The sequence below is a fragment of the Engystomops pustulosus genome, chromosome 4 (genome assembly GCF_040894005.1).
Source record: "Engystomops pustulosus chromosome 4, aEngPut4.maternal, whole genome shotgun sequence".
Classification (NCBI taxonomy): domain Eukaryota; kingdom Metazoa; phylum Chordata; class Amphibia; order Anura; family Leptodactylidae; genus Engystomops; species Engystomops pustulosus.
The window spans coordinates 16,956,433-16,977,360 of NC_092414.1; the positions used below are offsets into that span (position 1 = coordinate 16,956,433).

Sequence of the window (20,928 nt, forward strand, 5' to 3'; positions counted from 1 at the left end):
AAGTTGTGATGATCTATGGCCAAACCAACTTTTCCTTACAGGCAGAAAAGTGCTGACATATGATACCAGAATAATCTAACCATAAGGAGCTAATGCCGCCACATAGTACACACACAGTACACACACATACACCTCTAGTGCGTAGTACACACACAAGTACATTGAGACTACTACTATGCAGCATTATTTATCTTATCTTAATACTGAGCCCATACGGAGTGACCACAAAGTGTGCATGTAATGCCACTACAGACATAGTTGGAGATAACCGCCATACTGTACTCATACAATTACCGGTAATCTATTCAGGGCAAAGGTACTGCTAAACAGTGCACACATTATACCGCCCCATTGTGATTTACCATACAGAGCACTAATAATAGGACTACTGTCTAATACTAATACTGAACCCTTTTTGAGAGACCTCAGCATGTGTACATAATACTGCCATACTGTGCTCAAGAGCATAAGCACTGAAGTACAGGACACACTTTATACCACAACGTGGCGGTAATATGATGTAGCGATCAAGAGGTTCAAAAAGGTTCTCCCGAGATTGAAAAAACACACCTTCCAAAAACAGCGTCTCACCCGACCATGGGTTGTGTGTGGTATTACAGCTCAGCTGTATAGAAATGAATGGAACTTCGTTGCAATACCACACACTACCCATGGTCAGGTGTGGCGCTGTTTTTGGAAGAAAGCTGACATGGTTTTTTTAACCCCTTTAATTCTCATAACGGGTTCCCTTTAAAGGAAATCTACCATTTGATTTCATACATTATGAAGCAAACATACATTGAGAATGCTGCAGCTACACTGATACAGGATCATATCTTGGGTTATCTCTGAGCTGAGTGGTTTTGCTGAAAAAACAATTATAACATTCAGGACCTTGGGAAAGCTGGGTCAGGCTGGCTGACATCATACATCAACACATCATACATGGAGCTTGGAATTACAAATGGAGCTTAGTCCAGACATGACTAATCAACCTGAGCTGGATGACTCATACACAGCAGCTAGGGGATGGTGCAGTAATCGATTATTCTGCCTTCAGACACAACCCAGGTATTACATTATCCTCTCCTGCAGAGAATAACTCACCTGCTAGGAGAAGCGCTGAAGGAGCCACAGAAGGGACGGAGCTTCATTATCATAATGTTATATCTGTTTTATCAGCAAAACCAATCAGCTCAGGGATTAACCAAGATATGATCCTGCATCAGTGTAGCTACAGCATTCTCAAGGTGTGTTTGCTTCCTAATGCATCAAATTAAATGGTAGGTTTCCTTTAAGCAGAAACTTTTTTTTGTATTTCAAAGGATTTAATAGCCCTCGCCAGATTGCTTTTTTTTTTTTTTTTACTTTTCTTTCCGCGGTCTAGTTTTGAGCGTCTTCTTGGCACAGTCTGGAGGACATATGGCTGAACCGCCATCACACATTACCCACAAGTGCCCCGTGCCCTGGCACAGAGGATGTAACACTCCGCAGATGCCGGCACTCAAGGTTCTCTTAAGATTTTACTTTCCATAAAACTCAATGTTTCCTGAAACACTTGAGAACTATTTTCGTTCGGTCGTTTGCCGTTTCGCACAACTTTATTTTCTTGGCGGCGACACAAAGGGGGAGAACGAAAAAAGAAACTACAAAAAAAACTGAAATATTTGTGGAGAGAAGGAGAAGGAGGAAGGATTGAAAAATAATAGCAAAAAAATTGTTGATGGAGACTTTAGGTTCAGTGCGGTTTCCCCGAATTCTCCCGTTTTGCGCCGAATTACGCTGGGATTTTGGTGCACGCAATCGGATTTGGCTGCAATCGTGGCAGCTCTCACGCAACAGAAATCGGGGGCGTTGCAGTCGGACAACCTGATGGATTCCAAAAAAATGCGGAATTTAAAAAATAAAATGTGTCGCAAGATCAAGCACTTACATGCACCAGGAAGAAGAAAGTGAACTCCAGCGGACCTCGGCGCAGAACCGACACCTGCAGGAAGTTGGACGCACAAGCTTGCTGAATCGCAGGAAGACCCGAATCCTCGCCGGAGAACGCACCGCTGGATCGCGACAGGACCGGGTAAGTAAATCTGCCCCAGTGTGTTCCCAATGTTCCAGGAGATATAAGAATTTCTGGGGGGGGGGGGGGAGGGTCAGGGCCATAGGGTTAAAATAATTTTATAATGATCAATGAAACCTAATTGACCTCCCTGTTCTCCAACTTAAAAAGGGGGGGGGCTTGGGAAAATAAACTAAGACCGATGGGGCTCAATTATTGGTCACGTACTTTCCATGTGATCTTGGCAACCCCTTTAAAGGGGTTTTCCCACCAAACAAGTTAGGCCCTATCCTAACTTGCTGATCTGTGGGGGTCTCAGTGATGAGATCCCCACAGATCATGAGAATTATGGGTTCAATGGGGTCCCAGGTATGTCCATCAGACCCCTTGTTACTCCCCAAGGTTAATGGAGCAGACGGGTGCACATGTCCTTTCTGCTCCAATCATCTCCATGGAGCTGATGGAGATCTCCAAGTCCTGAGCTGGAGTCTGCTCCATTAATCTCGAAGAGCGACGAGGGATCCGACGGTGGTACCTGGGACCCCATCGGAGGTCTAACGATCTAACGATCCGTGGTGGTCTCATCACTATTGAATAGGACCTAACTTGTTTGGTGGGAAAACCCCCTTTAAGCCTCATGAGTGAGACGCAGTGCACATTCATTATTTTTGGCGCAGTTGTTCTTTTTTCGGAACCCCGGATTTAACAGAGAATTGCACTGTGATGTTATATTACGGTGAAGGACCTTAATTTGTTTGGCGCACCGTAAGAATAACAAATGAGCGTCCAAAATGTCAGACCACACTCATGAATGAGAAGCTTGCTGGTCTATTGTTGGTCTAATGAAGCGCCAAAAAAGCACCAAAAAAAGTCGGGAAACGAAAGGTACAGGAAAAGTGTTGGGATTGAAGAGATAGGCGCAAATTGAGCATGAGTGTCGAAGAAACAGCGAAATTGTGATGCTGATGCATCATAAATATGGCACACAAGGTGCAGAAACAAACCAAAAAATAAGTCCTCCAAAAAACTGGTGGCAAGTAAATAATAAATGCTCCCCAATGACTTTCTTGCAACCCCTTGAAAAGTCAATGGGCAGTAGCAAGTGTGCTGTGGGGGGCACCTAGGTGGAGGAGTGTAGAGCACAGGAAGGCAAACCAATTGGAAACAGAATGAAAATATAAAAAACTAGGAGCATAGTCAGGGGGAACAATGCCGGAGCGTAGTAAGGATGCAGATACAGAAGTCAGGTGCAGAGTCAGGGAGAGCAGGGCAGGGGCGCATTCAGGATTCAAATATACAAGACAGGAGCGTAGTCAGGAGGAACAATGCAAGGATGTTATAAGGATACAAAAACACAAGACAGGAGCGTAGTCAGGAAGTACAATGCAGGGACGTTATAAGGATACAAAAACACAAGACAGGAGCGTAGTCAGGAAGTACAATGCAGGGACGTTATAAGGATACAAAAACACAAGACAGGACCGTAGTCAGGAAGTACAATGCATTGATATTGTAAGGATGCAAAAACACAAGACAGGACCGTAGTCAGGAAGTACAATGCATTGATATTGTAAGGATGCAAAAACACAAGACAGGAGTGTAGTCAGGAGGCACAATGCAGGGACGTTATAAGTATACAAAAACACAAGACAGGAGCATAGTCAGGAGGAACAATGCAGGGACGTTATAAGGATACAAAAACACAAGACAGGAGCGTAGTCAGGAAGTACAATGCAGGGACGTTATAAGGATACAAAAACACAAGACAGGACCGTAGTCGGGAAGTACAATGCATTGATATTGTAAGGATGCAAAAACACAAGACAGGAGTGTAGTCAGGAGGAACAATGCAGGGACGTTATAAGGATACAAAAACACAAGACAGGAGCGTAGTCAGGAAGTACAATGCAGGGACGTTATAAGGATACAAAAACACAAGACAGGACCGTAGTCAGGAAGTACAATGCATTGACATTGTAAGGATGCAAAAACACAAGACAGGAGCGTAGTCAGGGTAAACAATGCAAGGGCATAGTACGTATGGAAATATACAACTCAGAGGTGTATTTAATGTGAGCAAGGCAGGGCTGTGTTCAGGATCCAAATATTCGAGACAGGGGTGTAATATAGAAAAGCAAAGCAGGAACATATTTGTGATACTAGTGTATAAGACGAGGTGGTAGTTAGGAGGTGCGAGGCAGGAATGTATTCAGGATGCAAATTAACAAGACAGGAGCGTAGTCAAAGAGCCAAGCAGTGCTGTAGTAAGAATGCATACAGTATATACAGGACAGGAGCGTAGTCAGAGTGAGCAAGACAGGAGCATAGTCAAAGAGCCAAGCAGTGCTGTAGTAAGAATGCATACAGTATATACAGGACAGGAGCATAGTCAAGAAGGTGAAAGCAGTTCTGTAGTAAGAATGCATAAATTATATATAGGACAGGAGCGTAGTCAGAATGAGCAAGGCAGGGGTGTAGTAAGGATGAAAATACACAAGACAGGTGTGGGGGTGTAGTTGGGAGAGCAAGACAGGGCGGTATTTAGGATGGAAATATAGAAGTCAGGGGTGGAGCTATTTAAAGACACGTGTCTATTCAGGATACAAATATACAACACAGGGGTGTAGTCAGAAAGAGCAAGGCAGCACCGTATTCAGGATGATTGCGAGAGGGGCATATTCAGAATGCAAATACACAGGTAGGAGCGTAGTCAGGATGAATAAGGCAGGGGCATATTTAGGATTCAAATACACAAAAAGATTTGTGCATGGTCTGGAGGGGTAAAGCCTATATATATGTGTGTGTTGGTGTCTGGTGAAGCCAAGCTCAGTATGAAGTCCTAGGAATCCCACTAGGGTGCTCCAGCTGTAAACATTATATGACTTCCTCCCAGGGCGTGGCACAGGGCTTCATGCCGCGATGGTCCTGCATTTGGCATGACACGCCCCTTCTATTGTACCCGGTATGTTCCTTTAAGGATTCGACCAAGCGACCTCCATAACTAGTAATTCCCTTTAAGAGCCTTCGTATTACAAGCCATAAAACCTTGACTATTGAGGTTCATCCGGTTACGGCTCGTCCCAGCGATGCAGTTCAGGTAGTAAATCACGTTTTATTTTCGCGGTCCCCACGGCGGTGGAATGTAATGAAATGCATTAGCGCTCCGTTTTCCACACTCAATCTCTATGAGGATTGTCACGTCTCCGACTCCACTGTACAAGACGATAATCAGATGGCGGTGACACGTGCGCTGTCCTCGGGATCACCGGGACAATCTATTGTGCTGCCGGTTGGGGGGGGGATATATCTATTTTGGAGACTTCATTGGATGGAGATGACAAGTTTCATTAAGTATTTTAATGGAAGAAGGTTCTTATCTTAATTGCGCTGTCACTGCCGGATGGCGCTATAAACACATCCCCAGGGAGACATCACATCGGAAAACGGACTGTCCTGTGCCAACATTGTTACAGCCCTGACGGGGGAATAAACCAGACCTTCCATTTTTCTTCTCGGAATGTTGTAAAATTCTACGACACCACTTAAAGGGTTTTTCCACTTTTGACTTTCCTCCTCATACCCAGGATATCATTTTATCTCCACTTAATAGGCAATAGCAAGTTTTCATTTTGGCTGCAGCTCCCCCGCAGGGGAAATAAAGTATTACACAATTCCTATTTAATTCAATTACATCCAGAGATTTTGTATCCTCCAGAGCGGATGAACGGTGAACAGGCAGCACTTCAGATCCTTGTAGCTGTGGGTCCGATCAAATTTCAGGTCCGTGACATGGAACAATTCAATGTTTTATAAGGTCAAATTTAAAGGGTGACTACATACATTCAGACAAGTCGACGCGTTTCGGGTGAAAAAATGCCCTTAGTCATAGACTAAGGCGATGACTAAGGGCGTTTATTTTTGCCCGAAACGCGTCAGTTTGTCTGCATGTATGGTTTTAGTAGGTCACCCTTTAAATGTACAGGCGGTCCCCTACTTAAGGACACCCGACTTACAGACAACCCATAGTTACAGACGGACCCCTCTGCCCCATGTGACCTCTCGTGAAGCTCTCTGGATGTTACTATAGTCCCAGGGTGCAATGATCAGCTGTAAGATGTCTGTAATGAAGCTTTATTGATAATTCTTGGTCCAATTACACCAAAAATTTTGAAACTCCAATTGTCACTGGGGCAAAAGAAAAAAAAATTGTCTAAAACTTCCATTATAAAATATACAGTTTCGACTTACATACAAATTCAACTTAAGAACAAACCTCCAGACCCTATCTTGTATGTAACCCGGGGACTGCCTGTAACCTAAAAAAACATTCTTTTTTTAGTCCATTGGCGGAACTCCTTCAATTTTTTTTTTATTTATTTATTTTTTCTCTGTACCATGTCCTCGACAAATTGGATTTGTGATACCATGTCTGTCACCTGGCATTCAGATAATTCTCTAGAATTACTGGGCAGCATGGTGGCTCAGTGGTCAGCACTACAACCTTGTAGTACGGTGGCTCAGTGGTTAGCACTACAGCCTTGCAGCTCGGTGGTTAGCACAACAGCCTTGCAGCATGGTTGCTCAGTGGTTAGCACTACAGCCTTGCATTATGGTTGCTCAGTGGTTAGCACTACAGCCTTGCAGCGCTGGGGTCCTGGGCTCAAGTGCCAACCAGATGAACATCTGCAAAGAGTTTGTACGTTCTCTCCGTGTTTCCTCCGGATCCTCCGGTTTCCTCCCACACTCCAAAACATACTGGTAGGTGATTAGATTGTGAGCCCCATTGGGGACAGGGACTGATTTGGCAAACTCTGTGCAGCGCTGCGTAATATGTGTATATAAATAAAGAATTATTATTATCATAGAAGAGTATTTGGAATTGGGCCTCCTAATTCACATCACCTCACTGTTAATAGCTCTCTATGGCAAGTTTTTCATTTCCCTATAGCACTCCCGCAGGCCAAATGAAGCATTACATGAAACATCTGTAAGTTATTCTAGTAATTGAAAGAACAGTGTAATACTTAATGTCGCCTCTGGGGGTGCAGTAGATACATTTTATACCAAGTTCCATATAGATTACAGCTGATAAGAGGATTGCCAGCAGTGATACCTCCTGTCCTCTGGGGGCAGTGTTATGAGGAGTAATTGAGTGTTACAATTTAAGAAATTTGTAGGACAAATTTAAGCCCCACCCACTCCCGCTAAGTAATACAGACAGAACGCTAATTACATGCAAAGTTATGTAAACCCCACCCACAATCCTTCCACAAACTGAGTTGTTTGGACATAGGTGTGACTATTATAGCAGGCATCTAACTATAATGCCTTGTACATAATACTAGCTATGTTTCATATATTTACCCATAGTGCATTGCAAACTTGACTCCGCCCACAGTCTATTTACATTACCTGTAGACCCCCTTTACGGGTTCACAAACAGGGGCTCCTTCATAGGGCACAAGGAATTAAAAGAAAATATAACATGAAGATAAACAGCGCCACCCTGACAGCAGGATTTAGGTGGTATTGCAGCTCAGCTTTACTTAAGTGCAGTTCCTCACCCAACCTGTGGACAAATGTGGCGCTGTTTTTGCGACTACTAGAAATATCCATCCTGGGGGGTCTCTACGCTAGTCGGACCCCCAATGATCCAAGTCTTGTAGAGAAAGGACACATATAATGGGCCAAACCTTTTTAGAACATGGATGTGTTTCCATTAACATTGCGTTTTCCGATGAATTTGTCGGAATTCTCCGGGAGAGACCTCCAGCATCCGGACATCATGTGAATCCGCCGCGCTATTTATAGGCCGTGACCTCCCGCCAGCGCGATCTAATCTTTTATCAATGACACCGTCATAAGGTCTGAGCTAAAAATAATCCAGCACGGATATAACACCCGGCATCAGAATGGCGCTGATTGGGTTGTTACTAGAATAGATGGCGCTGTCACCCGGCTCGTGTTATTGTTTCCAAGGAGCCGCCAGGGAAGGAGAGTGTTAACACATGAGGTGCCAGAAGCCCCTCTACTACATGTAGTCACAATATAATAATAGAAGATACATAAGGAATATTAACGAGGCTCTGCAGCAGCTGAGGTGTGTATTATGATGTTCTGCAGCAGCTGAGGTGTTTATTATGACGTTTTAGAGCAGCTGAGATGTGTATGATGATGTTCTGCAGCAGCTGAGATGTGTATTATGAGGTTGTGCAGCAGCTGAGGTGTGTATGATGATGTTCTGCAGCAGCTGAGGTGTGTATTATGAGGTTGTGCAGCAGCTGAGGTGTGTATTATGAGGTTCTGCAGCAGCTGAGGTGTTTATTATGATGTTATGCAGCAGTCGAGGTGTGTATTATAAGGTTGTGCAGCATCTGAGGTGTGTATTATGGTGTTCTGCAGCAGCTGAGGTATGTATTATGATGTTCTGCAGCAGCTGAGGTGTGCATTATGAGGTTTTGCAGAAGCTGAGGTTTGTATTAATATGTTCTGCAGCAGCTGAGGTGTGTATTATGATGTTCTGCAGTAGCTGAGGTGAATATTATGATGTTCTGCAGCAGCTGAGATGTGTATTATGATGTTCTGCAGCAGCTGAGGTGTGTATTATGATGTTCTACAGCAGCTGATATGTGTATTACAAGGTTCTGTAGTAGCTGAGGTGTGTATTATGAGGTTCTGCAGCAGCTGAGGTGTGGATTATTATGTTTTGCAGTAGCTGAGGTGTGGATTATGAGGTTCTGGGGCAGATGAGGTTGTGCAGCAACTGTGGTGTGTTCTATGCTGTTCTGAGGTGCGTATTATGATGTTCTGCAGCAGTTAAGGTGTGTATTAAGAACTTTTGTCACAGCTGATGTGTGTATTATGATGTTCTGCAGCAGCTGAGGTGTTTATTATGAGGCTCTGGGGTAGATGAGGTTGAGCAGCAGCTGAGGTGAGTTTTATGGGTTTTTGCAGAAGCTGAGGTGTGTATTATGGGGTTCTGCAGCAGTTGAGTTGCTTATTATGGCGTCTGCAGCAGGTGAGGTGTGTATCATGAGTTTATGGGGCAGCTGAGGTGTGTATTATGGGGTTCCGCAGCAGCTGAGGTGTGTATTATGGGGTTCCGCAGCAGCTGAGGTGTGTATTATGCTGTTCTGATGTGATGGGTAACTCTTGTTCCCTTCTTTCTCCCATGAGTATGGAGTCGTGCTGTGCTCGGAGTTCCTACAGGAATTTTTCCTCTTTCCATACTTAGCTTCCCGGTGATTGCTCTCGCTGAGTTCCCGGCCAGATTGCGGACGAGTAAAGAAAGAGACTGTTTAGTTTGTTAATGAAGTTGACCTTTTTAGAAACAGATGGAAAACACAGATAAAAGGCTAGAAGTTCCTCGGGATGTAAACCAGAGCCGCTGCTCCAAGGCTCAAGGTTAGAGTCAAAGATGTTGGAAATTCTGAGCAAATCGCCCTTTAAGAAACCTGATGAGTCGAGGGTTAACTCACAGCACAGGTTTTCCAAAATTAAAGGGAGTTTCCAGTCCAGTGGTTGCAGGGGTCGGGGGAAGGTAAAAATTGAAGGAATTTCCTACCCCAGCCCATAGGTCAGTGGTTCTTAACCGGGGTCCTATTGAACCCTAGGGGTTTGGTGAGTCGGTCTCAAGGGTTCGGTGGAGCCTTCAACCACGGAGGTCAAGAGAAAGAAGGGTTCCGTGAATGTGCCGATGAAACTAGTGGGTTCGGTACCTCAAACAAGGTTAAGAACCACTGTCCTAGGTGTTTACTTTTGAGACTAGCCATCTCCTTTAAGATACTTTTTGTTGTATCACATCTACACGGGAACCAGCACCCCACCACCCTTGATCCTTGAAGTTCAGTATCTATCAAGTTGGTCTATCATCAACTCAACTTGCAAAAAGTTACCTACGATCCTCACCAATCACTAAAGTTCTTCATTACCCTCTTCCACATTCTCAAGATGGTCTCCCTACCGCTTACCGTTTTGGTAGTAGGGTCAACCACGATCACTAAAGTTCTTCATTACCCTCTTCCACATTCTCAAGATGGTCTCCCTACCGCTTACCATTTCGGTAGTAGGGTCAACCATCCCTTATAGATCTCTAACGTGTCCAACGAGTACAACAAGTCCTTGGGATAGTAGTTGGTCATCCACCAGCACCATGATGGCCCCCAAAATCTGGTAAAGCATTGGTATTGTCCACCCTTTTCCTACCATTGACCAGTTGACCATAGATTTGGAGACCAACACGAGCATCTAAGTTATGGATATTCATAGATGATTAATCTTCAAAATCTGGTGAAGCATTGGTTTTGTCCACCCACTCCCTACCATTGACTAGTTGACCACAGATATAGAGACCAACATGAGCATCTAAGTTATGGACAGGGGCATTCATAGATGACTAACCTTCAAAACTGGACCTACGACTAAAAAACGTAATCCCCCCTAGGTGACACCGGTCACATTGGGGTAAACAATGCAGTTCCTTCAGAGTTCTTCAGAAGTTCTTGGACGCATGATGGGGCCAACCATGACCTCTGACTGATCGGTTCAACAACGACTGATAGGGCCAACAATAACTGATAGGGCCAACCATGACTGGGCCTCTGCTCACTCAAAGGACCATCCCGTTTTTATGGGGACTGACCCATGATCAAAAATCATGACCATGTCTGACCATTGGAGGTCAACGATGTTGAAACAACCACCAATCAAGTTAAGAACATAGGGTGGTGGTCATGAATTTATGCTGTCTCTTCATCCACGGGACTGATGGAGATAGCCAAGTACATTTCTCGACTATCTTCATCTAGTTCAGGGGACACAGCAAACCTAGTGGTTGGACCTCCAGTGCCGAAAATGCCATGATCTACCCTACTCTATCATAACAATTGGGTATGACCAGTTTGGTGCATCTCCTTACACAGACCAACACTGTCCAATCTGTACCGACCATCCCAGACTGTAAAGAGACACACCCATTTGACCAGAATGATGGCCACGCCCACTTGTCTTCTGGTTTTTTTTTTCTTTGACGGAGGGATAACAGAGGAACAGAACATCTTCATAATGACGGATCTTTCCAGAACTCTTGATGGGGATACAAGTATTTACTAAAGTAAGAGATGTCAGGGGGGAGGGGCCGCGTCCGCTTTTAATAACATTTACTCAGCGCTCCAGATTTTCTCTTCTTCTATTCCAGGAAGCGGCGGTGTTCTGCGTTTAGTTACAGACCCGTGTGTTTTTCCAGTGAGTGTCACCAGCGTGTGGAGAGCTGGGAATCCCACGGCAGGAAGTCACGGAGCGGGGGACTGTTATCCCGCCGTATAAGGGGGAGCAGGGAATCTTCCTATACATCCGACACATCCAATTTATCAGGAGCGTATGGAAATGTCTGCTCCTGAGTCACCCACATGTGTCTCAGATCACATTTCACAACAACGTCCCGAGCAGCTAAGGAGCTCAGGATCCTACAAGGAGACGGATCCATCATCCCGAGCTGCATGCTACATACAGATACATCATCCTGGTCACAGCTCTGCCTCTTCATGTGGAGCTACAATATCCCAAGTGTTCTAGCCTGAAAGAGTTAAATCCTGCACGCCAGCAGCCAACACCAGGGGGAGCTAAAGACTCACAATGAGCGCCCCCTAATGGTGGCGGGGGGGGGGGGGGGGGATAAAATAGTTTCATTTAGTGTAAAGATAAAACGGGATCCCCTATCTATCTATCTATCTATCTATTTATCTATCCATCTATCTCATATCTATCTATCTATCTATCTATCTATCTAGCTATCTATCTATCTCATATCTATCTCATATCTATCTATCTCATATCTATCTCATATCTATCTATCTCATATCTATCTATCTATCTATCTATCTTATATCTATCTCATATCTATCTATTTATCTATCCATCCATCTATCTCATATCTATCTATCTTATATCTATCTATCTATCTATCTATCTATCTATCTCATATCTATCTATCTATCTAATATCTATCTCATATCTATCTATCTATCTATCTATCTATCTATCTATCTATCTCATATCTATTTATCTATCTATCTATCTCATATCCATCTATCTCATATCTATCTATCTCATATCCATCTATCTATCTCATATCTATCTATCTCATATCTATCTATCTCATATCCATCTATCTATCTCATATCCATCTATCTCATATCTATCTCATATCTATCTATCTATCTATCTATCTATCTCATATCCATCTATCTCATATCTATCTATCTCATATCTATCTCATATCTATCTATCTCATATCTTTATCTCTCTATCCATCGAATATCTATTCTTTCCTTCCTTTCTCTCTCTATTTCTTTCTTTCCTTCCATCATACCCACTTATCCTTCCTCTCTTCCCCTCTATACGTATCTCCCTCTACTTCGTACAACCCGCGCTCTCCTCCGCCAGCTGTGCCACATCCATAATAACCCTATAATGTGTCCGTGGGCACAGCGCCCTGCGGGGCACGCTCCTACCTCTCATGCACATGGGCACAAGAAATCCCAAAGCTGGTAATGAGAGCAGGAAGGCTGAGGGACACGGCGACACCTGAAATGATGAAACCAATGTGGGAAAGGCAGCCTGCTCCCCCCCTCCGCCACCCCCTGCTCCTAGGAGGGGGGGAGCAGCCAGTGTAAGGGTGTGTTATATGGGTGGGGGGAGCGAATCTGGCAGCTAAAGAGACTCAGTAATTGCCCAGATCCTTCACATCAGAGCTGTCACCGGGAGAGGAGCACAGGACCAGGCACAGTATTTGACCTCTCAGATTTTTGCCCCTGGATGGCGCCCAGCACCCTGTCTCCCACCACCCAGAGGAGAAGACAATGAGGACACATTCATCCTGACACATCTTACTTTCCCACAAAAGTACAAGGGATCTGGAGAAACCCTGCGCCTTGGAGATACTTCTACGCCTTCTGCTTCAAGTGTCCCCTTCCTTTGTGGAATGATTGCAACCCCCAACATCTGGTGGAGACCCTCTGGCCATAAGGATTTAATCCCCTTTAAGTTACTTTCCCACCTTGGAGTATAGGATTTGGGTGAGGATGCATGTGAACACCGAGCCAGGGTATGGGAAGAGAAATCCTCTCAGCTCAAAGGTAAGTTCTGGCTATAGTGTCCTGGTCTCCATCTTCATGGTCACCTATTCAAGGAGGTCACCTATGCGCTGGTCTGGTTACCTTAACCCTAATGTAGGATCTTTATGGTCACCTATAGACTGAGCTGTAATCTCATAGTCACCTATATGCTGGTCTGGATATCTATGTATATATGTATTCATATGGTTACCTATAGACTGAGGTGCATCTTCATGGTCATCTGCGAGTTACATTTTCTATACGCAATACTTTGACTTCCCTGGTCACCTATAGCCTACATGTTTATGGTTACTTCCACCTGCTAATATATTGTCCTAGGTCCCCGCTACCCTGTTCTGCTTTATTCATGGTCACTTATGGCTTCATGTGTTTCTTTATGGTCACCTTTACCTGGTGTTCATCCTCCATGGTCACCTACATCTGCTGTGCCTTCTCCATGATCACCTACACCTGCTGTGCCTTCTCCATGGTCACCTACACCTGCTGTGCCTCCTCCATGGTCACCTACACCTGCTGTGCCTCCTCCATGGTCACCTACACCTGCTGTGCCTTCTCCATGGTCACCTACACCTGCTGTGCCTCCTCCATGGTCACCTACACCTGCTGTGCCTCCTCCATGGTCACCTACACCTGCTGTGCCTTCTCCATGGTCACCTACACCTGCTGTGCCTTCTCAATTGTCACCTACACCTGCTGTGCCTCCTCCATGATCACCTACACCTGCTGTGCCTCCTCCATGGTCACCTACACCTGCTGTGCCTTCTCCATGGTCACCTATACCTGCTGTGCCTCCTCCATGGTCACCTACACCTGCTGTGCCTCCTCCATGGTCACCTACACCTGCTGTGCCTTCTCCATGGTCACCTACACCTGCTGTGCCTTCTCCATGGTCACCTATACCTGCTGTGCCCCCTCCATGATCACTTCTACTTTCCCTCTCCATGGTCTGCTACTCCTGATGTGCCTTTACACCTACTGTTCCCTAGCTCACCTACACCTGCTATGACTCCTCTATGGTGCCCCTTCCATGATTACCTACAACTGCTGTGTACCCTTCATGCTCTCAACACCTGCTATGTCTCCTCCATGGTCACTTGCACTTAGTTTACCACTTTCACAGTCAACTCCACCTGCTATGCATCCTACCTAGTCACCTACACCTGTTGTGCACCCTACATAGTCACCTACACCTGTTGTGCACCTTACATAGTCACCTACACCTGTTGTGCACCCTACATAGTCACCTACACCTGTTGTGCACCTTACATAGTCACCTACACCTGTTGTGCACCCTACATAGTCACCTACACCTGTTGTGCACCCTACATAGTCACCTACACCTGTTGTGCACCTTACATAGCCACCTACACCTGTTGTGCACCCTACATAGTCACCTATCCCTGTGGTGCACCCTACATAGTCACCTACACCTGGTGTGCACCCTACATAGTCACCTACACCTGTTGTGCACCCTTCATAGTCACCTACATCTGCTGTGCACCCTACATAGTCACCTACACAGTAGATGTAGGTGACCACATAGGAGGCAGAGCAGGTGGAGGTGACTGTGAAAGTGGTAAACTAAGTGCAAGTGACCATGGAGGAGACATAGCAGATGTAGATGACCATGGAGGAGACACCTGTTGTGCACCCTACATAGTCACCTACACCTGTTGTGCACCCTACATAGTTACCAACACCTGTTGTGCACCCTACATAGTTACCAACACCTGTTGTGCACCCTACATAGTCACCTACACCTGTTGTGCACCCTTCATAGTCACCTACATCTGCTGTGCACCCTACATAGTCACCTACACCTGTTGTGCACCCTACATAGTCACCTACACCTGTTGTGCACCCTACATAGTCACCTACATCTGCTGTGCACCCTACATAGTCACCTATACCTGTTGTGCACCCTACATAGTCACCTATACCTGTTGTGCACCCTACATAGTCACCTATACCTGTTGTGCACCCTACATAGTCACCTACACCTGTTGTGCACCCTACATAGTCACCTACATCTGCTGTGCACCCTACATAGTCACCTATACCTGTTGTGCACCCTACATTGTCACCTACACTTGTTGTGCACCCTGAAGGCCACCCATAGGTGATATCCATCTTCTTGACATCTTGGAGCACAGTAGGTGGTTCATATATGACCTCTAGTCAGGTCCTCTCTCTCCAGGCAGGGAGTTAGATGGGGGACGCTGGCAGGGGATGTGTCCAAGGATCTGTCTAGTGGGGGAGACCTCCGACAAGTCACCCCTTACAATGGTAATGAGATACTGGGATGGGGCAGCAAAGTGAATCCAAAACTAATCCCAGAGGGCAGTCTACACGCAGGGGCAGCAGATCAGAGTGTAGACCCCTCTAGTAGTATCACAGTAGGTAAGGAGAAGGTCCATCAAGGCAGATCTCTATCTCTATATAATAGTACACAACAGGTGGAGGAGCTTGTAGTGTGTAATAGGGGATTCCTGCACATTGCATACAAGATAGTCACTGAAATCGGATAGTGCCTCCATTAGTGTACGCAGGAGCTAGCAATCTACTGACATGGAAATGTCATGGAAGTTTTACATTATGGTCAATTTATAAAAAGTACATAAGTTAATCGGATTTTGGGTTTTGCGACATGGAATGAGGAGGACACTATAGATCCTGATGGATAAGTGGATGGATAGAGAGGAGATAGATAGGAGATAGATATGAGATAGATAGATAGATAGATAGATATGAGATAGATATGAGATAGATAGATATGAGATAGATATGAGATAGATATGAGATAGATAGATAGATATGAGATAGATAGATATGAGATAGATAGATAGATAGATAGATAGATAGATAGATATGAGATAGATAGATAGATAGATATGAGATAGATAGATAGATAGATAGATATGAGATAGATAGATAGGAGATAGATATGAGATAGATATGAGATAGATAGATAGATATGAGATAGATATGAGATAGATATGAGATAGATATGAGATAGATATGAGATAGATAGATAGATATGAGATAGATATGAGATAGATAGATAGATGATAGATATGAGATAGATAGATATGAGATAGATAGATAGATATGAGATAGATAGATAGATAGATAGATATGAGATAGATATGAGATAGATATGAGATAGATATGAGATAGATAGATAGATAGATAGATAGATAGATAGATAGATATGAGATAGATAGATATGAGATAGATAGATAGATAGATAGATAGATATGAGTTAGATATGAGATAGATAGATAGATAGATAGATAGATATGAGATAGATAGATAGATATGAGATAGATATGAGATAGATAGATAGATAGATAGATAGATAGATAGATAGATAGATATGAGATAGATATGAGATAGATAGATAGATAGATAGATAGATAGATATGAGATAGATATGAGATAGATATGAGATAGATATGAGATAGATAGATAAATAGATATGAGATAGATAGATAGATATGAGATAGATAGATATGAGATAGATATGAGATAGATAGATAGATATGAGATAGATAGATAGATAGATATGAGATAGATAGATAGATAGATAGATAGATAGATAGATAGATAGATATGAGATAGATAGATATGAGATAGATAGATGGATAGATAGATAGATAGATAGATATGAGATAGATAGATAGATATGAGATATGAGATAGATAGATAGATAGATAGATAGATAGATAGATAGATAGATAGATAGATAGATAGATAGATATGAGATAGATAGATATGAGATAGATATGTAGCACATTATCCTGTTCCCAGTATAGCTGGGATTATCCGCCTGGTTTTCTCCCATGTATAGACATATTCGGGTTCCTGGATTCCTCGCTCCTGCGGTTGGACGCGATGTTCTCCCTCTGTTGTCTCTCATTTTAAGCGGAACAATCTCCTTCTAGAATAATCTCAGGAAGTTTCTCTCTGAGGCCGGTGGCAGTGAGGTCCCTGCCCCGCACCATGTGACTGATAGGGAATCTGTTTCCTTGTGGTTCCTTTTATCCCTTTTACCAAAAGTGTCACTACTTTTAACCCACTCAATGCCACATTGCCTCTGCAAAATGGTTCAGCTTTTTATAATTTAGACACTAAAGGGCGCACCCTACTGGCCACTCCTATGGATAACTTATAAAACACGTGTTCCATATTACAGAACGTCACTTCTCATATTTACAGATGTTTCTCTTAACATTAGAATATTTTTTTTGTATGTATGGAAAACCATGCACACTTTGAAGTTATATTATATTTGGAACATACTGGTTTATATATTGTATTTAACTCCAGAGCTGCACTCACTATTCTGCTGCTGGTGCAGTCACTGTGTACATACATGACATTACTTATCCTGTACTGATCCTGAGTTACATCCTGTATTATACTCCAGAGCTGCACTCACTATTCTGCTGCTGGTGCAGTCACTGTGTACATACATGACATTACTTATCCTGTACTGATCCTGAGTTACATCCTGTATTATACTCCAGAGCTGTACTCACTATTCTGCTGCTGGTGCAGTCACTGTGTACATACATGACATTACTTATCCTGTACTGATCCTGAGTTACATCCTGTATTATACTCCAGAGCTGCACTCACTATTCTGCTGCTGGTGCAGTCACTGTGTACATACGTGACATTACTTATCCTGTACTGATCCTGAGTTACATCCTGTATTATACCTCCAGAGCTGTACTCACTATTCTGCTGCTGGTGCAGTCACTGTGTACATACATGACATTACTTATCCTGTACTGATCCTGAGTTACATCCTGTATTATACTCCAGAGCTGCACTCACTATTCTGCTGCTGGTGCAGTCACTGTGTACATACGTGACATTACTTATCCTGTACTGATCCTGAGTTACATCCTGTATTATACCTCCAGAGCTGCACTCACTATTCTGCTGCTGGTGCAGTCACTGTGTACATACATGACATTACTTATCCTGTACTGATCCTGAGTTACATCCTGTATTATACCTCCAGAGCTGCACTCACTATTCTGCTGCTGGTGCAGTCACTGTGTACATACATTACATTACTTATCCTGTACTGATCCTGAGTTACATCCTGTATTATACTCCAGAGCTGCACTCACTATTCTGCTGCTGGTGCAGTCACTGTGTACATACGTGACATTACTTATCCTGTACTGATCCTGAGTTACATCCTGTATTATACCTCCAGAGCTGTACTCACTATTCTGCTGCTGGTGCAGTCACTGTGTACATACATGACATTACTTATCCTGTACTGATCCTGAGTTACATCCTGTATTATACTCCAGAGCTGCACTCACTATTCTGCTGCTGGTGCAGTCACTGTGTACATACGTGACATTACTTATCCTGTACTGATCCTGAGTTACATCCTGTATTATACCTCCAGAGCTGCACTCACTATTCTGCTGCTGGTGCAGTCACTGTGTACATACATGACATTACTTATCCTGTACTGATCCTGAGTTACATCCTGTATTATACCTCCAGAGCTGCACTCACTATTCTGCTGCTGGTGCAGTCACTGTGTACATACATTACATTACTTATCCTGTACTGATCCTGAGTTACATCCTGTATTATACTCCAGAGCTGCACTCACTATTCTGCTGCTGGTGCAGACACTGTGTACATACATGACATTACTTATCCTGTACTGATCCTGAGTTACATCCTGTATTATACTCCAGAGCTGCACTCACTATTCTGCTGCTGGTGCAGTCACTGTGTACATACATGACATTACTTATCCTGTACTGAACCTGAGTTACATCCTGTATTATACTCCAAATCTGCACTCACTATTCTGCTGCTGGTGCAGTCACTGTGTACATACATGACATTACTTATCCTGTACTGAACCTGAGTTACATCCTGTATTATACTCCAGAGCTGCACTCACTATTCTGCTGCTGGTGCAGTCACTGTGTACATACATGACATTACTTATCCTGTACTGATCCTGAGTTACATCCTGTATTATACCCCAGAGCTGCACTCACTATTCTGCTGCTGGTGCAGTCACTGTGTACATACATGACATTACTTATCCTGTCCTGATCCTGAGTTACATCTTGTATTATACCCCAGAGTTGCACTCACTATTCTGCTGCTGGTGCAGTCACTGTGTACATACATGACATTACTTATCCTGTACTGATCCTGAGTTACATCCTGTATTATACCCCAGAGCTGCACTCACTATTCTGCTGCTGGTGCAGTCACTGTGTACATACATGACATTACTTATCCTGTACTGATCCTGAGTTACATCCTGTATTATACCCCAGAGCTGCACTCACTATTCTGCTGCTGGTGCAGTCACTGTGTACATACATGACATTACTTATCCTGTACTGATCCTGAGTTACATCTTGTATTATACCCCAGAGCTGCACTCACTATTCTGCTGCTGGTGCAGTCACTGTGTACATACATGACATTACTTATCCTGTACTGATCCTGAGTTACATCCTGTATTATACTCCAGAGCTGCACTCACTATTCTGCTGCTGGTGCAGTCACTGTGTACATACATGACATTACTTATCCTGTACTGATCCTGAGTTACATCCTGTATTATACTCCACAGCTGCACTCACTATTCTGCTGCTGGTGCAGTCCCTGTGTACATACATGACATTACTTATCCTGTACTGATCCTGAGTTACATCCTGTATTATACCCCAGAGCTGCACTCACTATTCTGCTGCTGGTGCAGTCACTGTACATACATGACATTACTTATCCTGTACTGATCCTGAGTTACATCCTGTATTATACTCCAGAGCTGCACTCACTATTCTGCTGCTGGTGCAGTCACTGTGTACATACATGACTTTACTTATCCTGTACTGATCCTGAGTTACATCCTGTATTATACTCCAGAGCTGCACTCACTATTCTGCTGCTGGTGCAGTCACTGTGTACATACATGACATTACTTATCCTGTACTGATCCTGAGTTACATCCTGTATTATACTCCACAGCTGCACTCACTATTCTGCTGCTGGTGCAGTCCCTGTGTACATACATGACATTACTTATCCTGTACTGATCCTGAGTTACATCCTGTATTATACCCCAGAGCTGCACTCACTATTCTGCTGCTGGTGCAGTCACTGTACATACATGACATTACTTATCCTGTACTGATCCTGAGTTACATCCTGTATTATACTCCAGAGCTGCACTCACTATTCTGCTGCTGGTGCAGTCACTGTGTACATACATGACTTTACTTATCCTGTACTGATCCTGAGTTACATCCTGTATTATACTCCAGAGCTGCACTCACTATTCTGCTGCTGGTGCAGTCACTGTGTACATACATGACATTACTTATCCTGTACTGATCCTGAGCAAATATTTTTTAAATGCCTCTCTGGTAGCCCAACAGCTAGATGTAAAATGCTCCTCCTCTCAATTAGCTCCACCCCTGCGGAGTCTGACACTTCAGTGAGATTTTAAAATGTCCAAGAACACCAAAGAAAAAATATCTATTTAACTGTTTATTCACCACTCAAAATGCCAGTCACAAACTGTAAGCTGCACTTCCCCTCAGTAAGCTCCATCCCTGCACAGTCAAACAGATCACATGACACAGTTCACTACAAATCGGCATTGGCACTTTAGAGAGTTTTTGAAACAAAATGTATTTGCCAAGTGACTTATCTAATTACTTACCAAAG

General features: G+C 43.7%; 1 protein-coding gene across 2 annotated transcripts in view; it reads left to right on the top strand.

Annotated features, from left to right (window-relative positions):
* Positions 1–12,590: 12,590 nt before the first annotated feature.
* Positions 12,591–20,928, top strand: part of SHISAL1 (shisa like 1) — an 89,736-nt gene continuing 81,398 nt past the window's right edge. The window contains exon 1 of one of the 2 annotated variants that reach the window (XM_072145330.1): positions 12,591–13,191. The gene's annotated coding sequence lies outside the window, so the exon portion shown is untranslated. The remainder of the gene's footprint in view (positions 13,192–20,928) is intronic. The other variant, XM_072145331.1, reaches the window with a different exon arrangement.